Source organism: Bubalus kerabau, chromosome 2 (genome assembly GCF_029407905.1).
Source record: "Bubalus kerabau isolate K-KA32 ecotype Philippines breed swamp buffalo chromosome 2, PCC_UOA_SB_1v2, whole genome shotgun sequence".
Classification (NCBI taxonomy): Eukaryota; Metazoa; Chordata; class Mammalia; order Artiodactyla; family Bovidae; genus Bubalus; species Bubalus kerabau.
In genome coordinates, this window is record NC_073625.1 from 148,464,614 (window position 1) to 148,479,239 (window position 14,626).

Sequence of the window (14,626 nt, forward strand, 5' to 3'; positions counted from 1 at the left end):
CAGTGCTCCCCAAAACTATGCAAGCAAATACCTAAGGATCTCCCAAGAAATTACTTTGGACTCCTACAATTGTAAAAGAGCTGTAGAGAGTATGACCTAAACTATGTTATGGACAACCAAATACTTGACCTTCGTGTAAGAAGAGAAGCTTTTATTATAGGATGCAAAAACAGTCCTCAAACTCTTCAACTGTTTCCTTAAATTTATTGCTTTAACATGTGTTATATATCTACTCTATCTCTACTGAAGAGATATAAAGATGAGTTGATGAATTCTGCCTGAATAATTACACAGTTTATAACTGTCTTAATGGCACTTTTAAAACCGTAAAGGCAAGACTATTCATGTAAGAGGTTAAAGACAGAGTAAGATTAAACATCAACAGTGGCTATCCCAGCCACTGTTCTTTCTAACTTGCTCTGCCTTACTTGAGCCATAAAAGCAATAAACTAGAACAACAGCTCCAAAGAGCTTGGTAAATTTTGAGGTTGTTAATGATTGTTGAGTGTTAGGAAATCTACATGTAAATAATAAATAAACCTGACTTTGTCTTCATTCTACCATTCATCTATTATGGTAAATAAACACTTTTCAAGAAATTTCTAGGTTCTCTGGATATAATATCGAAAGACTTTGTGTTTTGGAACTTATATTCCAATATGGTAGATACACAATAAATTAATTACAAAATTACTGTAAAAATCTCATATTGGCTCTCACTGTTAGGCACAGCCCTCAGTGTTTCTAAGAGAGTACTGAATGCCTATATTGTTAGTGGCGCTGGGCACAAACTAGTGATAAAATCCAAAATTTTCAGCCCAATGTTCAAGGCCATCTCCAATACTGCCTCACCCATCTGTATGATATGATCTCTTACTGCTCACATCTAAGACCAATGGAGAAGGCAGAGCCCAACACAAATGAAATGTGTGGTAGGACATTATCATTTTCACCCACCAAAATTGCTCTTTCTGTCCATGCCTTGAGAGGAGAGCCTTCCAATGTGGTCTCTACTAAACCCCTAAGTCCAATTTTTCCCTCCACTTAAATGCTATACACCTTGTGCATACTGTTCTCTAGTAGTGTTTATTTTGATTTGTAATTTACTGGGTACTCATATTCATATATATGCCCATCCTAGTCATTTGACTGACCACTTTTTGAGGGCAGGAACTGCCTCTAACTTTTCTTGGCATCTCAGGCTTTTCTTTTTTAGCGTATTATCTTACATAGTTAATTCTCAATTCATTTTTTTATGTTGAATTGTGTTATATTTGCAATGGCAGCACATAAAATTCAGTATCTGATTCACTTTACACATCTGTTACAAGGGAATACATACAAGTTTATAAGTGGTCTAACATTAGTTTTAGAGTATTAATACTAACAGTAAAACCTCAGCAACTCAGCATCTGATATTTCCAATTTAATTCTGAACTTTTGAATCATTCATTTTCTGGCTAGTTTCTAATATGAACTCTTAGTTAGAACTCTCAAGTTTTCAGAGTATTTGTGCATTTTGGCCATCTCAACTCTAGGGAACCTGAATTTATATATCTATGTATCCTCTTTTCATATAATCATGTCAGCCAATATTTCCTGTTCAAAATATAAAAAAAAAAACATTTCCCCAAAGTTTAAAAGCACAAAAAACTAAGCACACAACTGAATGAAACAGTGAAACAAGTACATTCTTTAAATTTAATATTTTTCAATAGATAATCTTCATACTAAGTTAACTAGCTAGAAATTGGTGTATGTATGTGAAGGTGCAAAAATCCATCTAATATCCAACATATTCTTTTTTATAACTGTGCAATATTTCTGCAACAGAGTCACATATGCATGCCACTGACTACACATACACAACACACATTTACATGGCATATTAGACTACACAAAATTACACACAAAACACATATTTTCCATCTTCATTGTTTTCATAGTTACACAACATTCTTTCTGGCACACAGATGTGAAAATCACTCATATTTTACAGGTGTGTTTATGCCCACACCTACAGGTAAAAGTGATTTAATATTTAATCCCTGGTAGTTAAATATAAATATTTTTTGGTTTTTAGAAGTCGATCTGGTAAAATTACATGGTAATATGGTTTAGTTTTACTTCCTTCTTCTTTTTCCCCTCTAACAAAGAAACATAAAAGTATTTTGGTGCCACTGTCATGTGTTTCTTGAGACCATGATTCGGGTCATATTTTATCAATAAACAATGTTCTGTAAAGCTTTTATTATATCATGTTGGAAAAATTAAAGATTGTTATCCCAAGCCCCCATGATCCAGGTGAAAATGAAATGAGTGTATACACATAGGTACAATTCAGGACAGAGAACGTTTGGTACACAAAGAATAATCAGATGGGTTCCTACCCAGCACAATTCCATTCAGTAGTTTCTCTTGCACGTACCAGCTCAGCTGCCCACGATCCATGCTGCTTTTAGATACTACAAAGCAATTTTCACTCCAATTGCCGCTCACTCAAGTTCTTCCTTTTGCACTCAGAAACGGATATGCCTGGACAGTGAGTGATGCCCTGTTGCAGCTGCCTCCCGGGATCTTTCAGCAACCCATCTCAGAGCTTCGCCGGGTTAAGCCCTGCCGCTAGCTCCAACCTCGTTCTCCCTGGCAGCTGGTGGTATTCCGTCGGCCACTGGGCGGAGAGAGCGAGCACTAGGGCGCCATCTGGAGGCGTCTTTAGGCAGCCACAGCAAGCTTAAAACAACTAGGTGTAACAAAAATGTCAGCAAATTCTTTGTTAAATAAGCATACCGTTCTATACACTTTCCTGCAAACATTTTTTTAAAAGACAGAAAAATGTAGGAGAGTCTCATTCTGTTCCCTATGAGCATTCTCTTTCTTTTACACATCACTATAAAGTGAAAACTTCTATTTCATTTAGGTTCAAATATTAAGAGATGCCAAATTAATTGCTTCTTCTTGTCTCATCTCAAAAAAAAAAAAAATAATCAACACTGGCTACTATCAGAAATTTTCAATATTTTAGTAGCTAACTCAAAGGCAGCTTTTCAAAAGAGAAATATATGCCTCTGAACTAACATAATGTAAGCATGTTAAACACGCTGTGCTACTTTAAAAATTACAAAACTTAGCTCTGGAAATGTTTAGTGTGTTCCTTATCAATGCAATATACTGACTTGAGAATGATAACAAGGAAAACCAGTTTCAGTTCAAGCGCATGTGATAAGGTGTTCATATGACTTTAATATTTCAACAAAAGCTCTTTAAATTAATTTCCCTCTAAATATCTCCCTAAGCTTCTTTCCCTTAAAGAGGATAATTTGTATACCTGAATGAGATATAAGCTTAATTAATTAATTGAATGGAGCACTTAAAGTCTTATCTACTGTGATATGCATTTAGAAATGTGATTATTGGATGTTTCATTACTCCCTACAGATCAAAATGAATATGCATCACCATCCACAATCCCCATCCAACCGCTAGTCCTACCTCCACTAAGCATAATGATTTGGTATTTCACTTTTCCTTTAAAATTAAAATTTGACTTTTTAAACTATTTAGTAATAGACACATCTACAGTGATTTATAGTTTTCCAAGCAAATGTGGAGCTTGGATTATATACTCTGTGAGACCCCTGTGGGAAATAGAAATTCTTAACACTTCCATTTCAAATCAGTGTTTGAGAATTTCTGTCAGGGTAAACAGAATAAATTTGTTTCATCAATAGTTCATCTTAATTTTTATTTATGTATGTATGATAAATGAATGTACTGGCTTTTCAAAGGCATGCCATTAAACATACTCTTAAGAAAAATGAGACTTTTTTTTTCTTTTAAATAGAGCATGTACCAAATAATCAAGCCATAATTTCTGTGGGTTTGTAAAGTCTCTAAAAGTTTATGTGCTGATGAGATTAAAAAAGAATGTTAACTCTTCATGTCTGTATATCCTCAACTCCTACTATTGTGGAATATGAAAACATATTAGTTAACTGATTCCTAAATTACATGACTTACATGTTGCACTATGGTTAGTGTCGCACAGAACTTCTTAGATGACAAGACACTGAAATATATAGTTTAAGACAACAAGCAGAAAAATAAGGCTTGGAAATTTACAAATAATAAAGTAATAAGCACTGACAAAACACAGATATGCCTAACTTTTACCAAGTAAAATTTTATACATGAAAATGTAAATGTAAGAAAGAGATAAATTAGAGGATAAAGTTTCCCCTTTATTTTAAATATTTTGAACTTACAAAATCATTCTTTATGTAAAAAATCCCCAGAATCTCAAGAATGACTTCATTAAAATATAAATTTACATGCATAAATAGAAAAAAAAGAGATATTAATGAGAAGAGTAGATGTGTGAATTTCATAGCCAGAGTTACTCTGCCTATCTACATCATCACCAAAAGCTAAAAATGATAGAAAATGGATGCTGCATGCAAAAGAGAAGATTATGTGGCTAGAAGGAGAAGAAAAGTATTATAATCATGTGCTGTTCCCTGAAAGAAGGTCTAAAATTAATCTCAAGACACTGAGACAAGAGAAAAATATAAGGAAAGACTAAGTCCCCAGATAGAAGTATACTAAGGAAGTCAATTATTTCAATTTAGCATGTAAAACTTATAGAAAGCAAAAAGGTCCAAGTCAAAGTCACACTCTGGAGTCTAAAAATGAAAGCAACATGTGGAGTCTAAACATCTGTCTTTTACAATGAATTAAGATAAAAGGTCTGTGTTAGTGTTCTATGTAACAACAACAACAAATTAAATGTATTACCTGTCAGTTTTTGTAGGGCAGCCATCCACAGACAAAACTTTGATGAGTACCCAGCTCAGAGTCTCACAGGCTGCATTGCAGGTATCAATTGGGCCATATTCTTGTCTAGAGACTTGATTGGGGAAGAATGTTTCTAAATTAAATCAGGTTACTGGCAGAATTCATTTCCTTGACTTCTTCAAGGCCACCAGGAAAACACGTCTTCATTTCAGGGAAGCAGCAGTCTCTCTTTTAGACTTTCACCTGAGTAAGTCTGACTGACTCAGAATAATCTCCCTTTCAATGAATTCAAGATCAACTAATTTGTGACTTTAATTACATATACAAATATCTTTCTTTTTTTTTTTATTGGGTAGAAGCAAGTCATAGGTTCTAGTCATACTAAAGAAGAGGGAGTTATGTAAGGGTATTTACACACTGAGGGTCACCTTAGGGTGTGTCTACGATAGGTCCTATGTAGACACACTTGAGTTTTATTGCTTATTGTCCAAAAACATGAGTGGAACAGCCTGATAGGAATAGGAGTGCATTTTGTTGCCTTTAGGATCAGGGCAGAAACATATCATCTATAATAAACATATTATAGATGCATGGTTATATCTAACAAAAAAATATTACAGCAACAACAACAAAAATACCTAGAGCAGTCATTTGATCAAGGACATGGAGCAGAACGTAGGAGCCTTGAACTGAAGAGTGATATCAGACACATGAGTAAGACTTGGGACAGGGAAGAGCACTGTTGCTGATGTAGTTGTAATGGTTATTTGTACTAGACATATTTGTGTTGCCTGGTTGCCTGCCCACATCTCCTCACATCTAGTCATCCATACTCAGCCTTATTAGACCAGGAATATATGCCTGAAGAAAGAAGACATCCAGACATGGGCCAGAAACTTATGGGAAAAATAGAAACCTGTCCAATTAGATTTTGAGGAATTTGAACTGAAGTAAAAGGGAGAAGCTGCCAGTTGGTGGAGAACACTGCAGCTGAAAGGCCACACAGCAATTAAGAACCATGTGTTAGCTGATGTAGAGAAAGAAGCTTAGCATAAGGGAAAAAAACACGGTGCAGACTCAAAAACAAGTAGAGATTAGAGAAATCATTCGTTCTCTGAATTCCTCTAATACATTCATATGGAGTTCCGAGTGTGTACTAGGCACTGTTCTAGGTGCTAGGAATACCACAATGACTAAAACAAAGTCCCTGTTCTTGTGAAGCTTATTCTTGTAGTGGGAGATGGTAAATACGTACCAGCATATAAATTATATTTCATTAGTTGAAAAAACTGTAGAAACAAAAACAAAGCAGGGAATGAAGTTTAAAGTAATGGGGAAGATGCTACCTGGGGAAATGGGCAGGGATATTTGATCATGTGCCTTTTGAATGGAAACTTGTATTCCAATAATGGTGCCAGCCATGCTGATATTTGTGGAAAAGGGATATTGGACAGAGTGCACAGCAGGTACAAAAGCTCTGAAACGAATGTGTGCTTGATGAATCAAAGCAACAGCAAAAGGGGAAAACTGCCTTGTATAGTGAAAGCAAGAGAGCTGGCAATAGGATCTGAAGTCAGATATGGAGTGAGCGAGAAGATGACACAGGGCTTGTGAACTTGTGTCAGAATGCTAGCTTTTACCTAGAGAGGTGAGGCTTACCAGAAGATGATATCAGGCTTACATTTTTAAGAATTATTCTGGCTATTGTACAGAACAGATGGGAAGTGAGGTAGGTGACTGGAAGGCCATTTGGACCCTGAGACAGATGAAGTCTGGCCTAATTTCCAATTATGTTTCCCATGAGGTCTATATATTTGTTTGAGTCTTTGAATTTCCATGAGCCAACACTATATCCTTTTCTTCCAGAAAAATAAGAAAAACCCTTTTCTTAAACTACATTGCTAAAGACTCTAAGGAATGTTAAAAGTATTCAAGACTTGGATATTTTGAATTTTTATATGTTTTGGCATAAGAGCTAAAAGATACTAGTATTTTAAAATCATGATACCTTTTTTTTTTGTTTGTTTGTTTTATAAATGATAGAAAGTGCTTGCACATGGGCAGGTGATGTCAACCTATTGTTGAACAGAGTTATTTTTCCAGGGCATTGGCTTAAGCCAGAGAAAGGTCAGTTTCTAAAAATTATCTTCTGATCCTTTGTGGCATGAGTGTTTCAAGAGTTTTCAAAACCATGAATATTATCATCCAATATCAATAAAAGAGAATTTAAGATATATGTCTGAATTTTAATATTTTATGGATAACTATTTTGTTTGTTATACTATGTGTATGCTAAGTTGCTTCAATTGTGTTTGACTCTTTGTGACCCTATGGACTGTAGTGCACCAAGCCCCTCTGTCCATGGGATTCTCCAGGCAAGAATACTGGAATAGGTTGCCATGCCCTCCTCTAGGGGGTCTTCCCAATCCAGGGATTGAACCCATATCTTTTATGTCTCCTGCATTGGCAAGTGGGTTCTTTACCAGTACTGCCACCTGGGAAGCCCTTGTTATATTATAGTTTTAAAACTAGGTATACCTTCCCTTTTATAAACAAGATAATTTTAGAGACAAAACAATTCAAATATTTTATAAAGAATCCATTAATTTCCAATTTTATATCCTAATTCACACAAATACAGAAACACATACAGATGTGGGTCATTTGTAAATGTGTAGACATATTTTGGGTACTTTTCATGGCATTTCAAATGAAATTTTACAAAATCAGTCATAAAGTATTTCAAAATGAGAGGGAGTTGGGACAGTTAGCAAACACTCTGTCACTGTGTTAACCATAAGAGACATCTCATCACTACCCTTTCAATAAAAATATCCAATCAAATCAAGAAATAAGAAAATTAGTGTTTGTTCAAATTATCCTTTGAAAATATTAAGTGCACATCACATTAAAATACATGCTTAAATATACAAAATCCTTATCTTTTATTTATATTTTTGGTGAAGATTTCTAGAAGGTATTTAATTATATTTTTTAGAGGGGAGTAAATTTATAGCATCATCAGTTCCACATTGTTTGATAATCTTGTCATCATTAAAAACAGTGAATTGTATCTTAGCTCTGCCACAAATGTTTATCTAATTTTTATTCTTATTTAAAACATTTGCTAAAATAACATTTATAATAAACATTTCCCACTCACCAAGTTCTTAAAAATACCAACCATTAGAATAAATAAAATTCAGATCACTATCTGTGAGAGAAGAGAATTTCGTTGGTACGAAGGTAAAAAATTAGCACCCATGCAATCATATATCTATGCTGAGATTTACAAATGTAGAAGCACACAAAAAAACATCAATTTTAACATTAAAAAGGACAGATTTATAGATATAGTAATCAACTAAACACTGAGCGGCGCCTTCCAGGTGACACTGTTTTAAGGAATTGGCCTGCCAGTGGAAGAGATGCAAGATCTCTGGGTCATGAAGATGCCCTGGGGTAGGAAATGGCAAGCTACTCCAGTGTTCTAGCCTTGAAACTTCCATGTTCAGAGGACCCTAATGGGCTATGATCTCACAAAGAGTCAGACATGACTGAGCACACAGCACACACAAAAAACACTGACTGACAACAGAAATGTGAAGAGAGACTTATCAGTAGATATAACATAAAAGTAGATATATTAATAGGACAAAAAAAAGATGTCCTTATCATTATAGGGGACTAAAATGCAAAAGTACAAAGTCAAGAGACACCTGGAGTAGCAAACAAGTTTGGCCTTAGGGTACAAAATGAAGCAGGGCAAAGGCTAATAGAGTTTTGCCAAGAGAATGTCATAGCAAACGCTCTCTTCCAACAGCACAAGAGACAACTCTACACATGGATATCAGCAGATGGCCAATACTGAAATCAGACTGATTATATTCTTTGCAGCCACAGATGGAGAAGCTCTATACAGTCAGCAAAAACAAGACCGGGAGCTGACTGTGGCTCAGATCATTAGCTCCTTATTGCAAAATTCAGACTTAAATTGAAGAATGTAGGGAAAACCACTAAGCCATTCAGGTATGGTCTAAATCAAACTCCACTGATTATACAGTGGAGATGATAAATAGATTCAAGGGATTAGATCTGATAGACAGAATGCCTGAAGAACCATGGATAAAGTTTCATAACATTGTACAGGAGGCAGTAATCAAAACCATCCCCAAGAAAAAGAAATGCAAAAAGGCAAAATGGTTGTCTGAGGAGGCCTTACAAGTAGCTAAGAAAAAAAGAAAAGGAAAGATATAAGTATCTGAATGAAGAGTTCCAAAGAATAGCAAGGAGAGATAAGAAAGCCTTCCTTAGTGATCAATGCAAAGAAATAGAGGAAAATAATAGAATGGGAAAGACTTTCTCTTCAAGAAAATTAGAGATACCAAGGGAACATTTCATGAAAGATAGGCACAATAAAGGACAGATATGGTATGGACCTAATAGAAGCAGAAGACATTGAAAAGAGGTGGCAAGAAAACACAGAACTATGCAAAAAAAGATCTTCATGACCCAGATAATCACCTTGGTGTGATCACTCACCTAGAGCCAGACATCCTGGAATGTGAAGTCAAGTGGGCCTTAGGAAACATCACTACGAACAAAGCTAGGGGAGGTGATGGAATTCCAGTTGAGCTATTTCAAATCCTAAAAGATGATGCTATGAAAGTGCTACACTCAATATGCCAGGAAATTTGGAAAACTCAGCAGTGGCCACAGGACTAGAAAATGTCAGTTTTCATTCCAATCCCAAAGAAAGGCAATGCCAAAGAAGGTTCAAATTACCATAAAATTTCACTCACTTCACATGCTAGCATGATAATGCTCAAAATCCTTCAAACTAGGCTTCAGCAGCACATGAACTGAGAAATTCCAGATGCACAAGTTGGATTTAGAAAAGGTGGAGGAACCAGAGATTAAATTGCCAACATTTGCTGGATCATAGAAAAAGCAAGAAAATTCCAAACAAAAAAATCTACTTCTGCTTCATTGATTACACTAAAGTCTTTGACTGTGTGAATCCCAGCAAACTGGGAAATTCTTAAAGAGATATGAATATCATCAGACCAACTTACCTGTCTCCTGAGAAACCTGTATGCAGGACAAGAAGCAACAGTTAGAAATGGACATGGAACAAAGGACTGGTTCAGTATTGGGAGAGGAGTAAGTCAGGGCTGTATATTGTCATCCTGATTATTTAATTTATATTCAGAGTACATTATACAAAATGCCAGACTGGATGAATCACAAGCTGGAATCAAGACTGATGGGAGAAATATAAAAAAACCTCAGTTATGCAGATAATAACACTTTAATGGCAGAAAGTGAAGAGGAACTAAACAGCCTCTTGATGAAGGTGAAAGAGGAGAGAGAAAAAGCTGGCTAAAACTCAACATACAAAAGCCAAGATCATGGCATCTGGTCCCATCACTTCAAGGAAAATAGATGGGGAAAAAGTGTAAACAGTGACAGATTTTATTTCTTAGGCTTCAAAATCCTTACAGATGGTAACTACAGCCACAAAATTAAAAGACACTTGATCCTTGGAAAAAAGCTATGGCAAACATAGCATATTAAAAAGCAGAGACATCACTTTGCCACCAAAGGTCCATCTAATCAAAGCTATGGTTTTTCCAGTGGTCATGTATGTTATGAGCGTTGGACCGTAAAGAAGGCTGAGTGCTGAAGAATTGATGCTTTCAAACTGTGGTGCTGGAGAAGACTCTTGAGATTCCCTTGGAGGGCAAGGAGATCAAACCAGTCAATCCTAAAGGAAACCAACACTGAATATTCATTGGAAGGCCTGATGCTGGAGCTGAAGCTCCAATATTTTGGCTACATGATGCAAATAGCCAACTCACTGGAAAAGTCTTATGCTGGGAAAAACTGAGGGCAGGAGAAGAAGGGGTGACAGAGGATGAGATGATTGAATGGCATCTGGACTCAGTGGAGACGAGTTTGAGCAAATTCTGGGAGATAGTGAAGGAAAGGGAAACCTAGCATGCTGCAGTTCTTGGGGTTGCAAAAAGTTGGACGCAACTTAGTGACTAAAGAAAACAACATAAAAGCTAAAAGGAGCTGTGTGGCTAAGTAACTAAGCAGAGTGATATAGGGGAGGTAGCCAAATTCAGGAAAATAATTTTTTTTTATATATAAGTCACTTTAGGAATTACTAACATTTATTTATATTCAGTGTTTTATAACATTCTTGTTCTATCCCTAAAATGCAAAGTTCTATATAAGATTTTCACGATCTGTGATTGTGAGAACATGATCATGTTTAAAGCCTTTTATCTTGTCCCATAGTTTCTGGGGAAATCATTTTTCATCAGGTTTATATTGAAACCAGTCTGATATAACAATATTCACTCCATATTCATGTTATCATTTATAGATCAAAAATTCAAAGACCATGGGAAATTTGATTTGACTTATAAACATCTAAATGTATTGTTTTGGCTCTCCAGCTTCTTTCGCTGATGCCAAATGATATTCCTTTATGATGCTGCAGTTGATCTGAAATTACATTGAGGACACATATAGAACTTCAAATGTGGTCCCTTGGAGATTTCCATGAAAATTAGCTTAAATATTTTGAATATTTCAGAAATAATTTTTAAGTCCTCTAAAGTCCTCTAAAATTTTCTCCCTGTAGTAATTATTACAAATTCTATAGTTTCATGACTTCACATCAATTTAAATGACTCCTTTAGCTCTAACTCATCTCTTGAAGATCTGGTTCTGCATTTCTACCTGCCAGGTGAGTTTCTCTGAGTAAATAAAGAAATAGTTTATTACCTCAGATTTTTCAACAAATTCTTAAGAGGTAACTAATAGAAATTAATAGGAAGTAGAAGAAAACGTTTTATTTTCAGTTTGCTTAAACATTTTTCTATTGATTACATTTGTCGAAAAATAAAATGGGCTTCCCTGGAATGTACTATGCTCCACATCCTAGGCAATACTAAAGAGCATAGACTGGATAAAAACTTGGCAAGGGATGGTGAAGTAGGAGTTTGACTATCACATAGTTGATCAGACAAGATAAACTTTCAAGTCCCACTTAATTCTGAGGTTCTATTATGTTATACAATTACTTTTATGCTCTTCTCTCATCATATATTTTTTGAAAACACTTCTTTCACTGATAAAACTTACATAGTTTACATTTTTTCCATTACATATAACACAGATTACTTACTTCCTGGTGTATTATTCAACAGTTTAATTCATTTCAAAAAATATATTTGCTCCTAATTTGATCTCTTAAGGATTTTTTTTTGTCTCTTAGTAAATTTAATCTTAACACCTATAATCTGTTAATTCCAAATAAATTTAGAAAATCTCTTATAAAAAAAACAACTTTCTAAGCTTGATCCAAATTACAAATAAAAATCTGGAAATTTGTTCATATTGAAAGATTAACTCTAGGAATCCTAAAATAGTTTACCTTTAAGAAAGATGTGTTTACTTCAAAAATAAACTGAGATTTCATTTGACAGATGCCTATAAAATGTATCTAAATGTTTCAATGAAACAGGATAGAAAAGATCACTGTCTAATTGAATATCTTGGACCTACCCCATACTTATGGCTTGTTAGTTATAATGAAAGTGCAGCTAACATTACAAATCTAAGTTGATTAACTAAATTTTACAAGATGCTTTTGAACAAAGTTATGAGTGCTCTTGAGCTTTTTCTACATGATATAAAATGGTACAAGCATGTTTCTTATGGAGGTTTAGAAAGATCTATATCTTTCTAATAAATATTTATGTAAGAACATAATCTCAGTATCAATTAATCAAGCCTTTAAATTCTCTCAATAAATACCAATAAGCTCTAAAACAAAACAAAACTAAAAATATTTAATTTCTGTTTCCTCATACTTTTATTTGCCTATTTATTTTTGGCAGGCTAAATTTTCATTGTAAAACTTGTGTAAGTAATTGTATTTTCAATTGTTTCAACAATGGTCTAAAAAGTTGATGAAATGAGGCTACAATTAACATTTCTATAATTATTAAATATGTGGCTTGTTGGCCTGAAAATTATTTGGAATGCACAAATAAATAAAAGAAAGAAGTAGGGTTCACAATGCTTATGCAATAGTTGAAAACAAATGAATACAATATTTAGATAATTTAGATATGCTATATAAAATCATAAATTGCTACAGTTTGGAACTTTCTTGGGTGAATGTTCCATTATACAACAAACTCTCTAGTGATACTTCAATTAGTTTTAAATCTTTCAAAAGATGTATTTATATCATTTAAATCAGAGTAAGTAAAATATATATTAGACAAAAGAAATATGCCTCCTTTATGCAGTTTAATACCCTTGTCTTTCTCTGGAAAATGGCACGGTAGTAAAAAGGAACCTTGTGAAGTATTATAAAGTCTTTATAACTAAAAATATATGTCAATCAGCATTATAAACATTTAATTTTTACTGAACTGAAAACTATATTTTGTATGTTATGGCTACATTTTCCCTTTATCCATTATGCATTTTTAATAAAGAACAGTTTTTTTCATAAGAGTTCTCCCTTTCACAATGTAAATTTATATGTAATTAAAACAAAACTAAGGACTTCTCAGGTGGCGCTAGTGGTAAAGAATCCACCTGCCAATGCAGGAGATGTAAGAGATGAGGTTTGGATCCCTGGGTCAGGGAGACCTTCCTGAAGACAGGAATGGCAACCCACTCCAGTAGTCTCACCTGGAGAATCCCATGGACAGAGGTGTCTGGTGGGCTACAGTCTATAGGGTTGCAAAGAGCTAGACACGACTGAAGAGACTTAGCACACAAAATAAAACTATGGACATATAAAGGGTTTTCCCAATGGCTCAGCAGGTAAAGAATCTGCAGTGTAGGTGAAACAGGAGACACGGATTTGATCTCTGAGTTGAGAAGATCCCCTGGAGAAGGAAATGACAACCCACTCTAGTATTCTTGCCTGAAAAACCCCATGGACGGACGAGCCTGGAAGGCTAGAGCCCAATGGGTGGCAAAGAGTCTGACATAACTGGGCAATTAAGCACACACAAGCATGGACATATAATTGCCTTCACAGAATCCACTAAAACTCACAATACAGAATCACTCCAAGGTCCATGAAATTTACCTACCCTGCTGCTGCTGCTAAGTGGCTTCAGTCGTGTCTGAGTCTGTGTGACCCCATAGACGGCAGCCCACCAGGCTCCTCCATCCACGGGTATTCTCCAGGCAAGAATACTGGAGTAGGTTGCCATTGCCTTCTCCACAACATTTTTATAGCCTGAAATATTTGTGTTGGAAGTACTCAACACTAACAATCTGCCTTCTCTATTCAGTCTTATGTAGCTCCCCAGTACCATCAAGCCATACCAAAATCTGCTCAGTATTAACATGTTCAGGGTCCTCTCATCAACAAATAACTTTGCAAATCAAATAAAATGAAAAAAATTTTTTTCAAAAGTTAAAGAGATTCAGCTGTTTTAGAAATGATGTTGCCTGACAGCTTTCAGGGTTACTCTAATATCCTCCAGTCCTAAAGCTCAGGGGTGTGTATGTGATTTCACACCTGCCCACATAGAATATGGTGTACTCAGGAGTGATTCTCCTCAAATTGAGCAACCACCTGAAAAGGCCAGAAACATGTCTATGACTCATCAGCTTACTGATGAAGCTTGGTTTCCTCTAAATCAGACTGATTTGTTATAGGCATGGATCTTTTTTGCAACCTTTCCTGGATATAGCTCTTCAAAACTGAACTTAAAGACTTAATGATTGTGAAACCTGAGATAAATGTTCTTTTCATATTCATGTTTTCACTTATGTAAAATTC

At 35.1% G+C, this 14,626-nt stretch overlaps 1 long non-coding RNA gene across 1 annotated transcript; it reads right to left on the reverse strand.

Moving 5' to 3' along the window:
- Positions 1-2,235: 2,235 nt before the first annotated feature.
- Positions 2,236-4,912, reverse strand: LOC129644935 (uncharacterized). Its single transcript, XR_008711066.1, has 2 exons — positions 4,795-4,912; positions 2,236-2,743 (listed from the first exon to the last, which is right to left on the reverse strand). It is a non-coding gene; the product is annotated as an uncharacterized LOC129644935 (long non-coding RNA).
- Positions 4,913-14,626: the final 9,714 nt, after the last annotated feature.